The following is a 24223-nucleotide window of genomic DNA, read 5'->3' as shown; positions in this document are numbered from 1 at the left end:
GGGGGTGTTTCTGCCAAGTGAGCCCGGAGTCACAGTCCCAAACGTCCTCTTCTTCCTGAATAAAAGTGAGATTATGCTGCATACTTGTTCATATTTTAAGTAGTTCGCACAGACACACGTTTTAAAAACAATAAAGTTCCTAATACCCGCCTTCTCTGAACAGTTAGCTTGCTGCCCCATCCCCCTCCTCCCTATCCTCTGTTGTGTGAATTCATTGACTAAACTCCTCCCTCCTGCCATGCATGGTCTGATGTGCTGCCACTGCCCTCAATTTAGTATGATGTACCAGTCCACTCCTCCTGCCCTCCATTGCCCAATTCTATGTCCCATCATTGACCTCCTGCTTAAACTCTGTGCTTAGCTTGCTGCCCCTATTCTCCTTCCCCCTGCCCTCCGATGTCTTTGTGCATGCCCCTGCTCCATCCTTTTTGCCCACCATGTTCCATGGACCTGCCACTCCTATCTACTCTGAGTGTTCTGTTGAGCTGCCACTCCCCTCCCACCTGCCTAGCATTGTCAGATGACTGTAACCTGTCCCTGCCACCTCCACCCTGCCTGTCCACATGCCATGCCCCTATCCTCTTCCTCCTGTCCACATGGTCCATTGTACTGCCACACCCTTCTGCCCTCCCTGTTCTGTTGTGCTGCAACTGCTCCTCCTGCCTGCCCTGTGCGGTCTGTTGTGAGGATCCTTCCCCTGAACTTTCTTGTCTGTGCACAGGTCCTGACCCTCCCTTCTATCCTCCATCGTCCTTTGTGCATGCCCCTGCACCCTCCTTCTTGCCCATCATAGCCATTGTGCTGCCACTAACCCTCCCACTTGCCATGCATGGTCTTCTGTGCTGCCATGGCCCCTCCCACCTTCCCTGTGTGGTCAGTTAGCTGCCCCTGACCCCCTCCCACCTTCCCTCCATGGTCTGTGTGTATGCCATCACAGTCTCACTGTTGCTCTTCATGGTGTGTCTTGCTTCTAGTGCCCATCCTGCCTGACCTCCATGGCTATCTTGCTGCTCCTGCCCTGCCCCCTTGCCCCCAGCCCTCTGTTTACATGTGCAGACCCCTACTCCCTCCCTCCTGGCTTGTCTGTTCCATTGTAATGCCCCTGATCCGTCCCTCCTGCCCCTTATGGTCTGTTATGCTGCAGCTTTCTCTCCTGTCTGTCCATTATGGTCAGCTAGCTACCATTGCCTCTTGCCCCTCTGTTCTCTGTTGTCCATGTGCATGGTCCTGTCCCCTCCCTCTTGCTTTCTATGGATTGTTGTGCTGCACTCCCGTCCCGCATGCCCTGTGTGGTGTATTGTGCTGCTGCAAACCCTGATGCCTGCCCTGCAGGGTCAGTTTGGTGCACCTCTCCATGTCCCTCCTGTCCTCTGTTATCCAAGTCCATGTCCCTACCCCATTTCCTTCCATGATCCAATGTACCATACTTGCGAACATTTTGAACTTGGTAAGAGGGAGATTTTGAAAAAAAAGCTGGGGTATTGATTTTCCCCTTTGAGTTACATTGAAAAAGAGGAGATTGTAGACAGGAGACAGATCAAATAAAGCCCATTTGAGCTTAAAAACATTGGACGTTTCCTGGCTGAATCGGGTCTGTTGGCATGTATGGTTGTACTACCATTGCCTCTTCCTTCTGCCCACAATGGTCTATTACATTGCCACAGCCTCTCTTGCAAGTCCTGTATTGTTGGTTTGTTGCCCCTGCCCCCCTTTCCACTGCCCTCCATAGTCCGTTGTGCTGCCACTGCCCTTCCTGCCTGCTCAGTGTGGTTAAATTGTTGCCTTTGCACCCTCCTACCTGCCTTCAATTTTCAGAGTCCGTGCCCCTGGCCTCTGCCTCTCAACAGTATCCTAATGAACAACTAGATTGCTAACATTCTATATTTATTACAAAAGTGTGGAACGCCTGACGTCATCTTGATGTAATCAAAACTGTAATACCTAGAGCATTTCCTTTAGAAATTACATATATGAGAGGGTCTTATTGGCATCAAAATTATGGTTAGTTCTCTAAAAGACTAAAATAAGGACATATTTTCTGAGTTTTCAAATAGCGACAAAGCACTTTTAAATTATTTGTTATCTTTATGTTTTTTTATCCAGTTGACCACTTGATTAAATGTTGCACTTAGGGGAGAGGATGTGGTGTTACTTCCAGAACTGCAGACTTTGCAACTGGGGACCAGGTTGGAGTTTCTGCTTCAGCTCGACATTCTGTGATTCTGGTCAAATCACTTAATCTCCCCATGCCTACAACCAAAATGAATTTGTTCTTGTGTGATGTAACCAATGCTCATGTAAAGCACTCCAATACCTGACAAGTCTGCACTATATAACACTGCAAATACACAAAATAATAAGAGTTTTGCACACTTCTGTCATTGGGCTATATTTGGGCTACATCTGGGTGATTTTGGGCTACATTTGGGCTCTTTTGTCTCCGGTGGCCATTTTGGGAGATTTATTTGTTATGAAGTTTCCTAATTTCCTCATGTACTGCAGTCTCCTCAGTAGGAAATGCTTTCAGTTTTTTACTTTGATTCCATCATGAAGGTATTCAGATATGTCACACATTTGCCATGATTTCTGAATATTAGCACACTAGTTGCTCATTAGATCACTGTAGTAAAACTACTGTTCACCATGGAAGTCTGCTCCTGGTGTTAAAAGTGCATGTTTCAGTCTGCATGTCAGAATTTTTTAATGAAATAGAAGAGGATTTGAGAAGTCACTCAAAATGTGCCCTCATTTTCTTTCTTCAGCATTACTCATAATTTCTATGGCAAAATGAACCCCCTCATTGTGTTCCTTTTTAAATTAAATGTTTTAAGTGTTACCAGTTTATTCCAATCAAGATGGCTTCAGGTGTGCCATACTTTTGTCATAATGAAGACAGTAAGCGCTCTAGTTGTTTTTAAGAACACTCTGGGACATTCTGTCATTGGGCTATACTTGGGCTACATCTGGGTGATATTTGGGCTACATTTGGGCTCTTTTGTCTCCGGTGGCCATCTTGGGAGACTTATTTGTTATGAAGTTTCCTAATTTCCTCATTTACTGCAGTCTCCTCAGTAGGAAATACTTTCAGTTTTTTACTTTGATTCCATCAAGAAGGCATTCAGATGTGTCACACATTTGCCATAAATTCAGAATGTTAGCACTCTTTTTGCTCATTAGATCACTGTAGTAAAGCTACTGCTCACCAGGGAAAACTGCTGCTGGTATTAAAAGTGCATGTTTCAGTCTGCATGTCAGAATTGTTTAATGAAATAGAAGAGGATTTGAGAAGTCACTCAAAATGTGCCCTATTTTTTCTTTCTGCAGCACTAATCATACTTTTTATGGAAAAATGAACCCCCTCATTTTGTTCCTTTTTAAATTAAATGTTTTAAGAGTTACCACTTTAATCCAAGCAAGATGGCTTCAGGTGTGCCATACGTTTATCAAAAGTAGGACTGTTAGCGCTCTAGTTGTTCTTTGGAACACTCTGGGAAGCTGCAGTAGAACACAAAGGAATCAACTGACAGTCTCTGCCCTTGTTGGATGTACATGTTTTACTGAGAATGTCAGACTTAATTCTCACATGACTGAGAAAGATAATGTGAATTTACAGAAAATATGCTCTCAGTTTAGCTTATAGATCACCTTCCAAACCTCTGTGGGAAAAGCATGAGAAAATATTTTTCTCTCAATCATGATATCCCAGCAGAAGGCTTTTTCACATGATGAAATCACCTTAGAATATACCACAATTCCTAAAATGAGTATGGTACCATCAACAAATGATTTATAATGTAACTAAAGTCTTAAAACCTTCTATTAACTGCAATGCTTTTTAATGAGGTGCTATCATGTATATTGGTCCCAAGATGGCTGCCAACACTTCTTGGATGAAGTGCTGACAGCCAATCAGATCTCAGGATGAGATGTGTGGTTAGGCTCCGCCCACATATATATATGATTTTACTTTTGATTTTCTCAGGAACTACTGAACAGATTGACACCAGACCTGCAAAAGGCACTTCCCTGACCTGAGGACTACCTCTCTGCCAAATTTCAAGTAATTCTGTTCAGCCGTTCGGGCTGTACCTTGGACTAAAGGTCCCTATGGAAAAATGCATGGGGAAAACGTGTTTTGGGACCACCCTTTTTTCTCGGCCCCCGCTTGACGAATCACCCCGAGACTTTCAGGGTAGGAGCGGAGCACCCCACCTATTTTGAAAATTTTGCGAGGATTTGTCAACCGGCGCCAAAGTTATTCCAAATAGAATGTTGCAGATTTCCTATGGAAACACGGTCCTAACTATAACTATCTACTATATACTATACTATATACAATATATATATATATATATATATATATATATATATATATATATATATATATATATATATATATATTTATATATAAAGCTCCAAGGACTTCACTCGAAGAATGAAGGAGACCGCACTCAGCAAGGTTTCTCGATGCGATTATTTATTGCATTGTTTCGAGATAGCAGCAGTAACACCAGGACGCGTTTCGGCGTTCGCGCCTTTTTCGACTGAGTTACAACGTGCAGGTTACGTGAGCAGTATTATATCCGGTTCACATAATCTAGTTCCGGTTCACTTAAACATAAACATAGTGAAAAGACTGAAAATACAGTTTAAATCGGACTTTTGTTCACTTGAAAAATACTATATATTTTGCATCATGAGTAAATAATTCTAGAGTTCATTATTACAAGTGAAAAACGTATTTTTCAACCAATAAAGTAAATACATAGACGGGCAGTCAATTTTAGGCGAATTGTTACCCTAAATGAGTCAAGTCAGCCTACAGTAATTAATAATTCAAGATTCTGCATTCAACAAAAAAGTAAGTATTTACATATAATTCATTTCAAACTCTCTAGACATAATTGAGCCCTGTATGGGCATAAAGTGACAGTAATATATTAATCACAGTGAAGCAGGAAAAACACTCTGCCATCTTAGTCCCCAAATATCGAAAAGATATATTATTTCAGCGTTTACCTAGGTGACATGACAGTTCCTCCTCTGTATTCAAACCATAAGGTGTTGTGGTTTGGAGGTCAATAATAAAGCGAGATTCTAATCTCCTCAGCCTCAATTCCCGATTTCCCATTCGGTCACTGACTGGGACATGATCAAGGCAGAAAAACGACAATAGATTTCTGTCACTATTGTGATGTTGTGCGAAATGTCTCGCTACAGGGTATGAGGAGTCTTGCTTTTCAATTGCTCTGGCATGTTCTAGGATGCGCTTTTTTGTGGGGTGGATCGTGCTGCCAATATATTGCTTTGGGCAAGGACATGTAAGACAGTAGACGCAAAATGGCGTATTACAAGTCATCAGTTTGTTGATTGGTCTCGGTTTTTTCATACCAGGGACATTGTATGAAGATACCTTTTTACTGTTCCTACACGCCTTACATTTCAGACAGGGGAAGAAACCGGAGACTTTACTGATAGGTTGGACAAAAGGAATAGGTTCATAGTGGCTATTAACCAATTTGTCTTTTAAGGATCTGCATCTTCTGAAGGTTATTTGTGGATAGGGTGGTAAGATGTCACCTATTATTACATCTGTTTTCAGAATGTGCCAGTTCCGGCAAAGGATCTTTCTCAGGGTATTTGTCTCATTAGAGAAAGTTGTAATAAATCTGCAAATTTCTGATTTTGTTCTAGCCTTAGCACGGTTTGTGTCTAGTAGGGATTGTCTTGAGATTTTGTTGACCTTACTTAGAGTTTTCATTAGTAGGTTAGGACAGTAGCCACGTAATCGAAATCTTTCAATGGCATTTGATGCTTCATATTGAAAGTCCACCTCACGGGAACAGTTTCTTTTTAGGCGTAGTAATTCACCGTAAGGGATACTGTTTTTTAAAGATTTTTGATGGCTACTCTGTGCTTCTAATACTGAATTCCCTGCAGTCTCTTTTCTAAAGAGAGTGGTACATATACTCCCGTCTTGGACAAAGACTTTAAGATCCAAGAAGGGGACTTGTTGCGTGCTAATTTGTCCAGATAAATGAAGATTCAAAGTATTTGTGTTGAGTGCTGAAATATATTTTTCAGCTTCATCCTTAGGTCCCTTCCACAAAATAAACAGGTCATCTATGTACCTATACCATAAAATAATATTTTTAGTCCAATGTTCATATGTATCAGCCCAGGCCACCTGCCTCTCCCACCAGCCTACGAAAAGGTTCGCATAGCTGGGGGCGAAGCAGGTGCCCATGGCTGTACCCTGGATCTGACGATAGTGTTGTTTGTCAAACAAAAAAAATGTTGTTATTGAGGCAGAACAGAATAAATTCAGTGAGCATGATATTGTGCTCAGCGAATTGGAGAGATCTCTCCTTTAAAAAATATTCCACTGCCTTCACACCATGCTCATGTTTAATGATTGTATAGAGGCTTGTAATGTCCAAAACTATCATGAGCATGTCAGGCTCCCAAGGTGTATTGGCAATGTTACAGATGAAATGCGTCGTGTCTTTGATATAAGAAGATAATGTTACCACAAACTCCCTCAAGAAAAAATCAATGTACTGAGACATATGTTCTGTTAATGACCCAATGGATGACACGATAGGGCGACCTGGCGGTCTGTCCAGATTTTTATGGATTTTGGGTAAATGATAGAAAGTAGCTATAGTGGGGTATGGACATGTTAGATATTTAAATTCATCAAAATTGAGCATATGTCGATCAAACCATTTCTGAATCAATATATGATATTCATTGATACTTGCAATCTACTCGGATTTAACAATTGGAGAGTAACATGATCTGTCTGAGAGTAATCTCATTGCCTCCTCCACATAGAACTTTCTCATCATTAATACCACATTCCCTCCTTTGTCGGAGGGTTTACAAATTATATTTGGGTCGTCCATTAATTGTGAAAGAGCAGTCCTTTCTTTCACGGTAAGGTTGTTGGATAAGTTCGTAGATTCTGAGAGTCTCAATTCCATGAGATCTTTCTTCACTGATTCCTCAAAGATATCTATAGAGTCATAAGGAGTAACTGGAACAAAAGTTGATATTGGCTTGAAATGGGTTTTTGGAGCAATTTGTTCAATACCAAAGCTTTGGATACGGGAAATATCTTTAGTTGCACCTAGTCCCATTGTTTCTTGACTGGAAAGTACACACAATGTTTCAAGGTCATCCCCTGTAAGGGTTGTTATTGGATCAGGGACGAAAATCTGCTGAGGTGCAACACTGATATTTCCTTGCACGTTTTTGGATTTGAAAAATTTCATCAAATTTATATATAAATGTTTATTGAAAAAACAAGCGTTGCAGGGACATTATAGTTAGGCTCACGTTTTACTCGTACAAAATCAGTGAAACTCAGCAGTTATAGATTGCTTTTGGACAGAGGGAGCTTCATGTTAGGACACTCAACAGCCAAGGGGACTTCATCTACCAACCAGCAGCATGCTAGGAGGCGTAATTGCAGAGTGGTGCAGAAAGGGAGCTGGGCCTCCGGTATCCTGCTGGTAGCATTTTCCTTTTTTTAATATAAAGGAAGGGGGGCCGTGTGACTCCCTTTCTATGAGCCATATTTGACTCTGGGGATCCCATCCCCCAGGGCCCTGCATTTCTTTTTAATTATTATTTTTTTGCCTGGGCCATATTGGCCCTGGGGACCCATCCTCCAGGGTCATGGTACCATAGTGGGTACCATACTGAGTACCTTGGTCCCATCCAGGGTGCCCAGTTTTTCCTGTTGGGGACCACAAGGGAGCCTCAAGGCACATGCCAGCTCCCTGCATCCTGCAGGAGCCAGCTTTGTTTTTGGAAGAGGTAGCTGCTTAACATGCAGTTTCCTCCGTCCAAAAGCAATTCTGCTCCACTTTTTGCAAACATGCTTGCATGAAGTGGAGCCATGTTTTCTATGGCTTGGTGGGAGCAGTGCTCTCACCAAGCTATAGAAAATTGCAATGTTCCAGGGGTGGGCACGCCAGGGCATTGCCCTAAGGGGTGGTGGTCCCCAGGGCCATTTGGGCTCCAGGAAGGGGGCTGCATGGCCCTTCTCCTTTGTTTAAATTTACTGTGGGCAGGTGGTTTTCCCCAGAGCTGGTAGGGGTCCAAGAGGCCCCCGTATTTTATAATTATATAAATCCAGGGGAGGTGGTAGTCCCGGGGCATCGGGGTAGGTTGTGAACCCTGGGGCAATATTAAGCCATGGGAGGGGGGGGCATGCACCCCCTCACTTATTAGAACAATGCCCCAGGGACCTGGCCCACCTAGCGGCTGATAATGAACAAAGCGCTGACTTGTTTTTTAATTTTGGTCCCAACCTGTAGATCCAGCCAAATGTTTTTTAATGCTTTTTATTGCTAAATATATATATTGCAGCTCAAGTCCACCAGACAGCATGTAGTGGGTATCGGCCTAAACGCGTGGTGGTGGTTCCACCTTTAATATCCAGCTCACACTTCCAGAGAAGAGACCACACTTGTGAGAGAAGAGAAAAACTCAATTTTATCCAGGATGCGTTTCAGCTTGCGCCTTCCTCAACATTCAGTATTCAAACAGCATATAATTGAACGTGGCTTCCTGTAGCATCATTAATTCAGGAACAACAACATAGGACCAATGTTTAATACATTGTCTAAAGCGTATTTCATGAGCGTCATCTTGGTAAATGCTAATCTCTATGAGACCGTAGTTTATTTGTCTATTCTTATTCTGAATTTTCTTATAATTTTTTTATACTGTTTACAATTAATTCATTGCATAATCAAAAACATCCATGCTATGGCAAAAAAGTATTCATTAGCACAGATACAGTCGAGCATCAACATAATTACGCACTGGATGTGCCTCTGTTGCACTAAAATCGTAAATGCAATATAATAAAATCCATTATATATAATTTCACATTCACATCAAAACCATCTAAATCAAATCATTTCTATTATATACGTTTCATACAAAAGCCCATAATCATAAAGTGCGTTCTCCGGCATAGATTTGTTCATATAAGTACATGAATCCAGTTCTGTATAAACCTATATTACTGTCAGAATATTAAATAGTGCAAATTCATTGTTATACCTAATATGTGGTTGACATGCCGAAACCATCCCAAAATTGAGCTATATATGAGCCTATGTTTATACATTGAATATTCAATGCTAGTTTACAGGAGACCAGCTGATTAGCATATCTTTAAAAATCAGTGTAAGAGAAAAGAAGGGGGAACATCTAATCTTAGAAAGCTCAAAATTCTTACACTATATATTATTTTATTTTATCCTAAGTGGACAACTAATTCCTCCTCAGTATTAAGGCCGAGAGGCATATTAATTTGCGGGTCCACAATATATCTGGACTTCAATCTTCTTAGTTTAGTTACTCTGTCTCCACCCCTCTCATTGGGTGGAACATAATCCAGACAAAAAAAATTACGTAAGTTTGTGTTGCTTTTATGATGAGTTGCAAAATGTCTTGCGACTGGATAAGTGTGATCATTTTTTTCAATTGCTCTTGCACGCTCTAGGATCCTACGTTTTAATGGATGGATCATGCTACCAATATCCCTGAGCTGGCACAGACCTTTTAGACAATACAGTATGGTGTGTTGCAGGTTAGGAACTTCATTATGGGTCTTGGTCTGCTGCAGCCCGGTACTTGATATACAAGTACCTTGCCACTCTTTTTGGATGCTTTGCATTGAGTACAGGTAAATAAACCTGTGAATTCCCTAATTTGTGAACTAATCAGAGTTCCAGACAAGTGGCTCTGTATTACAATATCTTTAATGGAGCGGTTTTTAACTGTATGTTATTTTGGGATAATTCTGTATTGACTTTCCTATAATCAGATCCGTTTTCAAGATATGCCAGTTATGTCACTTGATCTAACTGATTTCCCCTGCATCTTTTGAGAAGATAGTGATGAGCCTAAATTCTTGATCTAAATTCTCATCAACATTTTTTTCTTTTAATAGACTGTTATGTGAAACCTTCTCTGATCTCTCTTGGGCATGAATTGAAGATTAACATTATTAGTATTCAGGGCTTCTATGTAAACTTCAGCTTCTGTTCTTGACCTTTTCCATAGAATAAGATCATCGATATATCTGTACCAGTCGATCATGCAAGTAACCCACACATTGTTGGCATCTGACCAGGCCATCTGCTTCTCCCACCAGTGCACAGACAAATTTGCGTAACTGGTGGCAAAGCAGGTGCCCATGGCCGTGCCATGTGTTTGTCTGTACAGCTGTTTCTGAAACTGGAAAATTGTATTTGTAATACAGAATGTTAGAAAATCTATGAGCATTACATTGAGTTCTATAAATTTCAATGATCTTCCTTTCGGGAAATATTGGACAGCTCTAATGCCCTGATCATGGGAGAAGGTTGTGTACAAGCTTGCTATATCCAGTACTATCGTAAGCATATCTTGTTTCCAAGAAATATTTGAAAGCACTTTCACAAAATCTTTAGTGTCACAAATGTAGGATGGCAATATCCTCACTAATTCAAACAGGAAGTGGTCAATCTATTCTGACATTCCTTCGGTCAGAATGCCCTTAGAAGAAATTATTGGGCAGCCTGGTGGTGTCTTGTTAGCCTTAAGTATCTTTGGTAGATGATAGAAAGTTGGCATTACTGGATGTGGGCACTTCAAAAATGTAAATTCATCTTGATCTAACATCCCACGGCTGTACCGTCTTTGTATCATGTTTCCATAATCTTTGATACTTGAGTTGTAATACTCTTTGTGTATTGGTGTAAAACAATTTCAATCCGACAATTGTCAGATTGTTTCTTGGCAATAATATTCATTAGTCATCAAAACAATGTTTCCACCTTTGTCCGATGGTTTGCACACAATACTCCGTTTCATTTGGATTGCTTATAAGGCTTTTTTTTGTTTTAGATTCAGATTAGTCTTCCTATCTTTAGATTTCATAGTTCTTAGTTTCATCACTTTTTTTTTACCGCCTCTTCGAATACATCAATGGCATCCAATGGCATCATTGGTAGAAATTTTGATTTTGCTTTTAACTTGGTTTTGGTACTTTTTGTGTAATGCCCAATCTTTCTACTTGCGTAATTTCCCCAAGTTCTTGTTCCACTTGAGAGGTTGATTCTGAGTTCTCTAAATAGATCAAGGTCTCCAGATCATTTCCTGTCAGTATATAAATATGTTTTCACTGAAAAAAAGCAAAGGTGTCAGGGACATCATAGTTAGGATGGCAGTTCACTTGTACAAGTGCAAAACAACAATTGATGGACAGAATGTAGAACAATGTCATACATTCACCCCAGTACAGAGATCTGGGCCTAAATCCATCGTTTTTTTGCTCACCATGCCGTTCCAGTTTGAACCCAGCCATATGCAAATCAGTCTTGACCCTGTGCCTCATGGGAACAGTCCAGACCGAACTGCCAAGGCAGGTCCTCCCTGGACTGGAAACAAGCATCCTAGGACCGGTTTCTGGCATTTCAGCCGTCTTCAGCCAGGCTTGCTTGATTTTCAGTGGCATGGAGAGCAAGGGACCCACGTCTGGGCATACCCTTTCCACTCGGGGTGACAAATGCAAAACAACAATTGATGGACAGAATGTAGAACAATGTCATACATTCACCCCAGTACAGAGATCTGGGCCTAAATCCATCGTTTTTTTGCTCACCATGCTGTTCCAGTTTGAACCCAGCCATATGCAAATCAGTCTTGACCCTGTGCCTCATGGGAACAGTCCAGACCGAACTGCCAAGCCAGGTCCTCCCTGGACTGGAAACAAGCATCCTAGGACCGGTTTCTGGCATTTCAGCCGTCTTCAGCCAGGCTTGCTTGATTTTCAGTGGTATGGAGAGCAAGGGACCCACGTCTGGGCATACCCTTTCCACTCGGGGTGACAAATGCAAAACAACAATTGATGGACAGAATGTAGAACAATGTCATACATTCACCCCAGTACAGAGATCTGGGCCTAAATCCATCGTTTTTTTGCTCACCATGCCGTTCCAGTTTGAACCCAGCCATATGCAAATCAGTCTTGACCCTGTGCCTCATGGGAACAGTCCAGACCGAACTGCCAAGCCAGGTCCACCCTGGACTGGAAACAAGCATCCTAGGACCGGTTTCTGGCATTTCAGCCGTCTTCAGCCAGGCTTGCTTGATTTTCAGTGGCATGGAGAGCAAGGGACCCACGTCTGGGCATACCCTTTCCACTCCGGGTGACAAATGCAAAACAACAATTGATGGACAGAATGTAGAACAATGTCATACATTCACCCCAGTACAGAGATCTGGGCCTAAATCAATTGTTTTTTTGCTCACCATGCCGTTCCAGTTTGAACCCAGCCATATGCAAATCAGTCTTGACCCTGTGGCTCATGGGAACAGTCCAGACCGAACTGCCAAGCCAGGTCCTCCCTGGACTGGAAACAAGCATCCTAGGACCGGTTTCTGGCATTTCAGCCGTCTTCAGCCAGGCTTGCTTGATTTTCAGTGGCATGGAGAGCAAGGGACCCACGTCTTGGCATACCCTTTCCACTCGGGGTGACAAATGCAAAACAACAATTGATGGACAGAATGTAGAACAATGTCATACATTCACCCCAATACAGAGATCTGGGCCTAAATCCATCATTTTTTTGCTCACCATGCCGTTCCAGTTTGAACCCAGCCATATGCAAATCAGTCTTGACCCTGTGCCTCATGGGAACAGTCCAGACCGAACTGCCAAGCCAGGTCCTCCCTGGACTGGAAACAAGCATCCTAGGACCGGTTTCTGGCATTTCAGCCGTCTTCAGCCAGGCTTGCTTGATTTTCACTTGTACAAGACCAGATAAATTCAGAAGTTATAATTGGCTGGGCTAACGATAACTCATGCCCCTGCAATGCACTGCTTATGACCTCATATATTGTATCACTCATGACATGGTCAGTGACATCACTGATGACATCATCTACAGAATCTCTGATGCTCTCACTCACACCCAAATATAATCTTTCATTAACCCACTCCAACTTTCAACTATCATTCTCAAACCCATTCACACACCAGCACGAGTACTTACACAGCTAGTCACTGATTCATGGACTAACACACATAACCACTCACTCACCATACAGGCACTCACACACCAGCTCACTCACTAATACAACCACTGATATATCCACTCATACAGCCACTCACAGTCACCCATAGAGTTAGTCACACACCTATTCACCCATACAGTAAATCACAGAGCCACTTACTCATCCATACAGTTACACAAACTCACTGACTTACTGATACAGATACTAAAGCATATTCACACACCTATACAGTCACCAACACAAGGTCCCTTAGCATCCAAGAGTGGTGTAGAAAGGGGATGTGGCTTCCGAAGACCTCAGTAGCCAAGGGCACTTCATCCCCCAACTATTATTCTCCCAGGAGGTACGTTTGCAAAGTGGTAGAGAAATTACATCCTTGATGATTGCACAGGTAGTGCCTGTGTGATTCTATGAGTGCAATTGCCAAGGACACACTGCGAATACCTTTGTTTTTAAAAAGTGTAAAACACATATATATACTTAATTTACATAATGATTCAGTGCAGCCATTTAGTAACATACAAATTGAACTTTACTAATTTTCTCCATTTGTCAAAATAACTATATCTAAAATGCATTTTTCTTCTTCACAGCAACACCGGAGGTTGCAATAACATCGGCAGTCACAAATACAATTGGCAAAGTGTAAAACAGATATATAAACATATTTTACACAGAGTGTGAGTTGTTTAGTAACATAATGATATAACATTATTTTAACAACACATTTGACAAAAACAACAATTTAAAAAAATAACTTTCAACATCTGAACTCACGAATAGAAAATAACTACCCATTGTTACACAGACTCATGGGGAATCAAAAATGGCTGCAAAACTATTGCAATGCACAATCTCTGACAAGACCCTCTCTAGAGTGTCACACAAAAAATATTCATGTGGGATGATGTCCATGTTCTGTCACCTTAAAATCTAACATAGAAAACATCTCCCACTTACAATCAAGCAGAGGGAAGCTGGAGGACCAACTACATGAGTAGCAGCAACAACAATTCCCAGCCAGAAAGTCCCTTCAGAAGTACAGACTTATGCAACAGATATGGCTCCGGAGTTTTCAAGAATGGCCGCTTATTGCATGGACTGTAATGTTGTTATAACTGCTGGTGAGCCATGTGTTAAAGCTATTCACAATGCTGCAAAACATCATACATGCTAATTGTTTTCCCTTTCATGTTTTTTGCATATTTCTCAGTGCACATTTTTCAAACTCATCTTGTCCAAGTTGCTATTTTTGTTTCCATAAAAAGGAACAAAAAAAATTTACAACTTTACAAAACCACAAAAAAAAGAAAAATTCAAAAACAAAACAGAAAAACAAGTAATCGGGAAAAACAGGAATGCCTTTGGATAACACAACTAAAACAATAAGAACACACGCATTTACCTATCTTGAACATTCTTTAAGAAGTTCATAATGAGCAGGTTTGAGCAATGCACAATATGTTGCAGGACATTGACAAGGGGGACAAATAAAAAATATTCTTGCAAGACTACGTCCTTGCTTTACCATCTAAAAACATACCAAAGCAATAGTGTAAAAGCAGCAAGAAAGCAACACAAGGCTGAAGGACCCTAAACGTCAATAGCAGCCACAACAACACTGGGGCAGACAGTCCCATCAGATGTCTGATCTCGACTTCAACACGTGGCTCCACAGTTTACCAGGAGGGCATCATCCTGCAGTGATTGTTGAGTTTTAGTGAGTGCTGGAGAGCAGTCCACAAGGAATCATAAATGTTGAGTTTTTTTTTACTTTTGGCCCTTCATAGTTTTTCTTACAAAATGCTTATCTAATATCTATGTTTTGTTCAGTTTTTTTTCCCCTCTAATTTATTTTAACACTACCTACATATAACTTGTCATTTGGACATGTCAAAGCGTTCCTCTACAAATAAATACACAGCTAAGTTATCATTATTTACTTTTTCACTTTTTAAATGAGTCAACAGTCTGTGTTTAAAATTTTGAGTGAATGCATCGATAACATATACAAACAAATGCTCATATTTAGGCCACACTGTTCTTCAAAACTATCAACTGTTATATGTGTGTCCTGTTCTGCAACTCCTCCTCTTAACAACTCTTCATTTTCCTTAGAATTGTGCTCAGGACCAAAGAAATGAAACTGCACATCACCACAAACCTTTGGTGTGTCTGCCACAGTATCATGGAAAAGTGCTCTATCCTATTCTCCTAAACATAAAGCAGGAGTTTTCACATAGTACAGACTCCTAACTAAAGTTCGCATTGTTGAGTGGTGTACAGCAAACATCCTGAAATAATGAAAGGTTCTTTGGCACACTTTGTTTGATAAACAAGCTAGTAAGTGTCCCTGCAAATTTGCATGCTTTCTAATCTTGCAAGGGTCCGATCCTTGTAAGTACTTATTTTCTGTTTTAAACTTTGTCTTGGAAAGATATGTAGAAATTTCTTTAATATATCAATGGATTGCTGTCAAAGAATAGAAACCCTACTACAATTCCATTTCTATACATGTGCCTGACTCCGCCTTTCTTGTACCTGTTCTCCAATAACTTGCTCTATACTTTTAGGTACCAACTCCTCTTTCACTATACGAGTGCCAATATTCATTTTCATAACATCGTCCATTGAAATCAATAGCCTGAAGTAATATATTATCATGGACATAGTTGCTTCAATAAAGAAAGCCTGTGTACTAGACGTATGTATGCATTCTCCAATACAAACTGTGCGAAAGTTTTTTCTATTTTTTTTTCTGGTTTTGTCACCTCATGCACAACACCATTTTGTCAAGAGTCTTCATTCTCTTTTTAATCAAAATTAAAAGCTGCACCTTCAAAGCAAAGGCCGTATCAACTTCCCTATCAATTTGTTCTTTCTGTTTCAGTGCCTGTCTCCTTTTTCTATACTTTTTCACAGTTCTCAGTAGATTTATAACTACTCTACTATGACATATCCTGGATATGATTTCCTTAAACTGCTTCTGTCTCCTGGTTAAGGTGTGTCCATCTTTGTTACATTATTCCCTGTTCTTGTTATATACATTTTGTCCACTGTTCTTCTTTCTCATAGTCTGAATTTATTTTCATTATTTAGTAATCTTCAGGAATGTCCACATATATTTTGAAGAAATGACTTTATCCTCTTACCAGTAGCCCCAATTTCCTTCCACCACTTTTTCTTCATTTTGCCCTGTTTTTGTCTCAGTTCTGCATTGATACTATAGTTGCTTCTGTTCCTTTTCCCTCTGAGCGTTTTTAGGCATTCTGTTTGTAGTTAAGCTGATATTGTTCTATTAAAAAAGTGTATTTGAATTTTTATTTTAGCCAATATACCAACTATTTTATTTCTGGTTTACAAATAATACAAAACAGTTATTATGTTATGTTGCAGTTTTCAATCTACAGATGAACCTAGCCTCATAACTACAAGCACTTACTTCAATTTACCAAACCGAAACCAAAACACAAAACTTAATTTATTAGTTACCTTTTGATATTACTGCACCATCTCCTAAAAAAACATCTGCAGCATATCTCACTTCTCACTTATACACAGTAAACAAACACTTTATCCATTCTCTAGTACCAAAGTGTAAAAGTACATAGAGTGAATCAATACTGTAAATCTGAAAACACAACTTAAGAGCTATTTCAGTGCGTCTCTACCACTGTGTCACTGGTTGATTTAGTGTTTGAGTACTTTTCTACTTAGATGTGTCAGATTTATATTTTGAGAAACACTGCATATGAAAATCTGCACATTAATCTGTAACACAGCTTATAGTTTTCAGATTCTTCTGAGTACATGCAAACAGTGCATGACAGTTTAAATATATAATTCAGCACATGATTCTCAAAGAGTACATATTGCTCACTAAAACTTATAAATACATGTGTTTGTAGTTGAGTACAACAATAGACAATACACCCTGTATGATTGGATTAGTGCATCGATAGTGCCTAGATGATTCCCTCAGAATATAAGTAGTGCCTGCATTATTCCCTGAGTGTGTAGGAACTACATTAGTAGTCCCATATCTGCATAATTAGTGGCTGTGTATTCGCATGACCATATTGTGACTATCTGGATGATCTGATAGATGCATGGGTGTTGCCTGTGCAGTTCAATGAGTACATAATTTGTGTCTGCATGATTAGAAGAGTACATGTGTAGTGTCTGGGTGATTGAATAGGTCTAGAGATCACACTTGATATGTAATTGCATCCATGGCTCTCTAAGAGCATACTTTGCTCTCTGACTCAGCATGCTCATGCATCAGTAAGTTTCTAAAAAGGAAAAAAACTATTCTCACTTTTTCAAAGCACAATACCTTTTCTTAAAGGAATACCTACATGATTTCACAAATATTTCTTGTGTCTTTAAAACATATATTCAGCATTTCTCAAAGAAAGGTTTCATACCAAGTGAAGCTAGCACAAGAACTCTCAAGAGCAAGCTGCACTGCTAACCCTCCTCAATTTTAAATATACCATGTTTAAAGACAAACACCACCCATATACATGGAATTTACAACAGCCATAAAGAACATATATGTATACATATATGTGATTTCATCATAGATATACACCTTAACGCCATCTTTACTAAAATATATAGCTTTCTACATCTTTAAGTGAACTCAAGAGTCTCATCGTTCATCTAACTATCTGCAACCACAAAGAACCATATCTCACCATCTAAGTATATGCAAATTGGTCATGTAAGTTTAAAACCACATTGACAAACTCCTCCTAATATATACCTAACAAGTATTACTACTTTATAATTTATATTCAGACGTAGAACATTTTCTTGTCTTTTATTTAATATAATGTGACTAGACCCTACAAACTCCCAGAATGCAAATAATATTGATGAACCTATTCGGCACATAATGTTTAGGCATTTAGGGCGATATGTACGACCTGCCAAATAGCAACTCACAAATTGCGTTGCTTTTGTGAATCACAATTTGCGACTCGCTATTTGACATGTACAACAGTGTCTTGGATACAGTTTGCGATTCCCAATGGGGTCGCAAAATGCAAGGCTCATGAAAATTAATGAGCTACTCACATTTTGCATCCCCATTGGGAATGGCTGGCCCTCCCAGGAATGGTGGTCTGCTGGACTCAGAAGACCACCATGTCTGGGGCTGCTTTTAAATAAAGCAGCTTTTTTAAAATTGCAGCCCGTTTGCCTTACAGGAAAAGAAATTAAACATATTCATTTCATTTTTTCAGGGCAGGCAGTGGTCCCTGGGACCACTGCCTGACCTTAAAAAATAATTTTGCATACATTAGCAGAGGGGAAGGGTTCCCCTGGGTACCCCTTCCCATTTGCGAATGCATTACCACCTACTTGAAGTAGGAGGCAATTTGCGAGTGTATTGCGAACCTTTGTACATGGCTATGGAGTCGCTATTTGGAAGGGAACGCCCCTTCCAAATACCGTGTCGCAAAACAGTATTTTGCGAGTTGCAATTTATTTGCGAGTCACAAAATACTGTTTGTACATGGGCACATGGTTTTTATTGTATGCAAACGGGTCTAAGACCCGTTTGCACACGATAAAATCTGTTGTACATCTCGCCCTTAAAACATTGTAATTTTTAAAGGCAGTGCTCATGCTAATTTTCAACAGTCCTAACATCTTAAACACATACGTGTTGCCAGATACAGTTCATCTGATATATTTTTATTTACATCACTGTTGATGCACTTTTAATATATATATATCTTTATTTTTATTGTACATTTTTTTAATAATCAAAAAGTTATATGTATACCAGTGAATTGAGTTCATAGATTATATTGTTGTTTTAGCTCTTTGTGAATAGTTTTGACATTGTTAAGATTTGTAAAAACTAATCACAAGAATCGTACAATACTCTGATAGAAAGCAACTCTAAAATGGCAACTTCTTCAACTTTCAACTCTATAATCATAAAAAAGATAGCAAATGAAATCATGTCTTTAATTTTAGACTACTGCATCTCCACCTGTGAATGGTTAGCATCTGTTAACCCTTTCCCTCTTTTAAAACGAGGTTCCTGTCTCCTCCTGTTCACAATGTTTTCACGATCAGCAAGGAGTAATGGTGAAAAAAGCAGGAGTACGTACTGCACAACAGTTTATTACATAGACCTGAGCTGGAAATTTGCCATTTAAAAAATGTTCTGTCTCTTTAACATCCCGCACCCCCAATACACTCTTAGTTCAGTGTACCTAGCAACCCACCGGAACCAGTAGGTCATAAGTTCACAGCACAATCTAGAAGGAACATGCCAAATGAGATACCACAGGTGCGGTTTTCTCCACAGATTCAAAAGCATATCCATGTCTGCATTACATTTCCGTTTTTCAACAAGAATAATAGGACTTCTTGCTAAGACATCCAACGCACTACCTAGTTTTATTCACTTTCATGCTGACAGCATCTAATGAAATATATCTTTTTTTAAAACATGCCTATTTTAACTGGTTTTGATTTGGAAAACAACCTCATTCAGCTCTAGCCTACTCCTGACTGCTATTGCTCCTTCACTTCAAAATGCTTAGAGTGTGGATTGTGTGGCACAGATATGTCTATTGGACTAAAAAGGCTGCAGAAAATCAGATAAACATGATGATATTGCCCTGATTACTGTATATCCTACAAAATGTCCCACTCCACATGCTCAAAGTCTGGCTCAACAAGTGGCAGTGATATTATGATCCTTTCCTTGGCATGGCTGTCCTCCTCGCATCGCCCAGATTAAATGTTGCTGCTCTACTTACAATGGAGGTGTTGGAGCAGGGGACATCTACCTCCATAACTGGGCATCCCATCTATTCATTATAAATGGCTGAATAACGGGTGGCTGGGATGACCCAGCTTACCAGCTTGAACTATGTTTCATTGGCCTCAATGGGGTAATGCACTATCTATATGGCCAACCACTCCCCCTCACTCTTCCGGGGGTTACCAGATTAATCTTTTCGGTGGGGAGAGGAGCTCGGCACAGGCTGGGATGGATGCCTGACTGAACAGACCCCCCTTTGGAGGGACTGCTGGTTGGGACAGCTGGCACATTTAGAGGGTTTCCCCCGTTGGGACTTAATAGGGATCACTCTATTGGCTAACATGTGGCACATATCCACCATGTTCTCCTTAGCCGATCATCATACACACTTTACTCTCTCTCATACCCAATTTCATAAATAGCTACAGCTGCATCACGCCCTTGAGTGTTATTGGATTCTACTCCCGTAGAGGCTAGGTTATTGATGGGGCAACTTAGAAAAGGGGGCATCTACCCATTTTACTGTACCCTTAGAAGCAATAGCTGGAAAATTGGAATCAATTTGAAAGAAATGGGAGGGATGGATTGGGGAACTCGAGGTGGTTGAGTGGTGAAATATAGGGCTCTTAGAGAGCAATACCTACACCAAACCTACATTCTAGTTTAAGCAGGTATCCATTCACACTCCAGATGTGCCTGCTGTCAATTCCCAACTGCAGATTTCTTTCACTTTTTTAGCAAAGCCCACAGTTTGCTCATTATTGATTCTGGATTAGCACTACCCTCTCAGCCATTCTGGATACCTTAATCCAACTGACTACGAAGTTGGCAATGTTGGATATTATGGGCAACCTTGGGGAATCCCGGGGTGATAGGGTTCTGGTGGTCAAAAGAGACACAGCACAATCTTGGAAACAACCTGACCTGCTGAAGTTGAAGCAATGGCATGCTGATATGGACTGGTGTGCCATACAGGTGGAACTGACCTATAATGCTCAGAGTTGTCTGAGGAAATTCCCAAAACATTGGGATAACTAGTAGGAGTATTATGGGTTGCCCTCAAAATTGGATTTTTTGCCTTTTAATGAGGTGAAATTTGTGGTGGGTGGTGGGTGGGGGAAGAGGGGAACTGAGACTTAATATGAAGATCTTCATTTGAGTCCTAATGCTAAGAAAAACGAATTTCAGAAAACAGTTGAGGTGAAAGCAAAACGTGTGAGGAAGGCTACAATAAGGCTGTCAGGTCTTACATGATGTTTTAATATTTTCATTTTGTTCTAATTTTAGATGTTTTATTTAATTAAAAGTCATGACTAATGTACCGTTTCAGATACAACAGTCCAATCAGAACATTGCTTGCTATGTAAAAATATGTCAGACTATTTCATAAAATTGCCGGCTCTCTGTTTCAAAATAACTAATTCAAAATTAAATATGTGCTTCTGTCTTTTTTACGGTTCACAATCTGGATTGTTATCATGGAAGATTTTAATCCAGATGGACATGTGTGTGCTCTCACTTTTGAAATTTAAAAGGATGAGGAAAAAACTATCAGTGTAGCATTTTTTCTTTCCTATTAATGATCATCACGGATTTTTCAATTTAAGAACATTACATACAATAAGTTATGACAGGTTTGAATCGCACTTCAGTGACTGAATTCATCCTTTGGGGAATTGCCAATGATCCTGAGCTGCAAGTGTTACTCTTTTTTGTCTTCACCTTGGTTTATATTGTAACTCTGCTGGGTAATTCTCTTATGTGTGTATTGATAGTGGTTGATTCTAAACTCCACATGCCCATGTATTTTTTCTTCTGTAATATTTCCTGTGTTGATCTCTTTTATTCCACATTAATTACACCTAATATGCTAGTAAACTTATTGTCTGTTCATAAGACTATAGCGTTTTCTGCTCATGCCTTACAACTCTTCTGTTTCACAGTGTGTGGGATTTCTGAGATGATCCTGTTGGGAGTAATGGCATATGATCGGTATGTAGCCATTTGTAAACCATTACTTTATCAAGTTATAATGAATCCGAGAACTTGAGTTCATCTTGTAGTTTGCCAATATCTTTGGAGTCTACTTAATGCAGTAGGGGAAACCACCCTTACCTTTAGTCTTTATTTCTGTAGCTCTACTGTACTTGATCACTTTTTCTGTGATTTCTCACCACTCCTGAAACTGTCCTGCACAGACATTTCCAATAATGAGGTGGTCATTTTTGTGTTTACGTCTTGTGTTGGTATTGCATCATGTGGAATAATTGCTACCTCTTACTGCTATATCATCTCTACAATCCTAAGGATTCAATCTATGAAAGGACGATTTAAGGCATTTTCGACATGTGCCTCTCACTCTACGCTTGTGACTTTGTTCTTTGGAACTATTTTCATCATTTATCTACAATCGCAAACCGGCTCTTCAATGACTCAGAATAAAGGGCTGTCCTTGTTTTACACAGTTGTGATACCTATGTTAAATCCAATGATCTACAGTCTTAGAAATCATGAGGTAAAAAGAGCCTTAAAAAAATTAGTCCATTATTAGGCAAACTGTTTTGTCATTCTACTGAGGTCTTTCACACCATTAATAATCACCGACTCCTGCAGGCGCTGGAAACCTGCATGTGCTTTGGCTTGTTCTTGACTGATTGTAAACAACGGTTTACCTTATGGATCTGAGCATCTAGATTACTCTTGATTTCTGTATGGTTGCAAAGCATTTAATCGTGGCTCCTGTGTTGTGACTATTCATAAAACCTCTCTGATGTGAAAGGCAGGACTGGCTATTTTTCAATGTATGAATGCGACAGAATTTGTTGAAGAAGAATTAAGATTGGATGTATGCTAAATTTGTTAAATAGAACCTAGAAAAAAACTGAACATGTGCTGTTTGAGGTGACGTCAAAAAGGAGTGGGTTCTCGAACTTGTGACATATGAGGTGAAATTTCTTGGCATTAGTGCCACAGACATCTATCTATGGCTTTTAATGTTTAATATTTAGCCTCTAAACCACAAGTCGTGTCAGTTGTTTTTAGAAAGCTCATACCCTTCCAAACAGACCAAACGGTTTACAAAGTCTGAACAGAAATTGGCTCTTTTCGAAGTGCATGAAGAACAACTACCCAACCAGCCTGGCATTCATTCTGCCTCATTTATACCCATCAAAGCACTGACACACTGCTTACATAAGTATAATTGGCACCGAACATTATCATCACATCACCCCAATTATTTATCGTCATTAGAAGCCAGAATAACGTTTAATCTGTTCTGCATTATGTACAATGCCTTACTCCACAACAAACTTGAATATCTGCGATCCACCATCAAAGGATTGTGTTGACATTGTATCAAGCAAAGTGACAGAAGGGCAATGCTATCATTAAATCAGATTTGGCAAGCTATGCAAACTCACCTTGCGTGGCCCTGCATGGCTTGGTAAATCTGTAGTAAAGCAAGGCAGTGCAAGATGCTGCTTTGTGTTACTTTGTGCTGGGAAGGCATTACATGGGAGGAGAGTGTGTGTCCCAACATTGGGAGAGGATGTGGCCTAACGGCTATGGCGGTCGACCTCCGATCTGGGAAACAGGTTTGAGTACTGGCAACGGCGCTCAACATCCTGTGATTCTGGGCAAGTCACTTAACCTCCCCGTGCCTAACAAAAATGAATGTGTCCTTGTGCAAAGCAACTGGTGCTAGTGTAAAGCACTCCAATACCTTCGGGTCAAGTTTGCGCTATATAAAAATTCTGGAAATAAATTAAAAAAAAAATTATTTTGGATCAATCCCAATTTTTCCAAGACAAGTAATCCTGGGAATGTGTCAGAATTGAACGCCTTCCTGATGGAGGCACAACATGAAAAAATATATTTATTTCTCCTTGCTTTTTTCCCTTTATATTTGTGCTGCATTAAGAGGAAACACCTCTAAGGATTGCACAGAGCTCCTGTACAGATAGAGTGCACGAATGTGCCATATGTTGGTAAATATGACACATTCCTGCTTTCCCCCTTTAATGCAGTTCAGCAAGTTGTCTTGCTGCATTGTGCTGCATCAAATATTGATACACCTGGGCCACACGTTGTTGTGGGCAGATTTAGATACCGTATATAGGTTTCCCGATTTATGGCCTTATATAGGTACAATTCACATAGCCCTTATTTGGACATAGAAATCTGGCCCTTATTTAGTCATTGTCCGTACAAACCAAATACAGGCATGGCCACCGACATCCATCCATCCACGTCACAACGACTTCTTGGAAAACCAGACCCTTAAGCCTTTAGGAATTTCCCTCAGCTTGAATATTGATTTCTCCAAGAACTCATTAAGTATGCATG

The 24223-nt window shown here is 40.1% G+C and overlaps 1 pseudogene; it reads left to right on the top strand.

Moving 5' to 3' along the window:
* The first annotated feature begins 21503 nt into the window (after positions 1–21503).
* On the top strand, positions 21504–22427 carry LOC146854057 (olfactory receptor 5AR1-like; annotated as a pseudogene).
* Positions 22428–24223: the final 1796 nt, after the last annotated feature.

The sequence above is a fragment of the Triturus cristatus genome, chromosome 4_1, assembly GCF_964204655.1.
Source record: "Triturus cristatus chromosome 4_1, aTriCri1.1, whole genome shotgun sequence".
Classification (NCBI taxonomy): Eukaryota; Metazoa; Chordata; class Amphibia; order Caudata; family Salamandridae; genus Triturus; species Triturus cristatus.
This window is presented reverse-complemented; position numbering and strand designations above follow the sequence as displayed.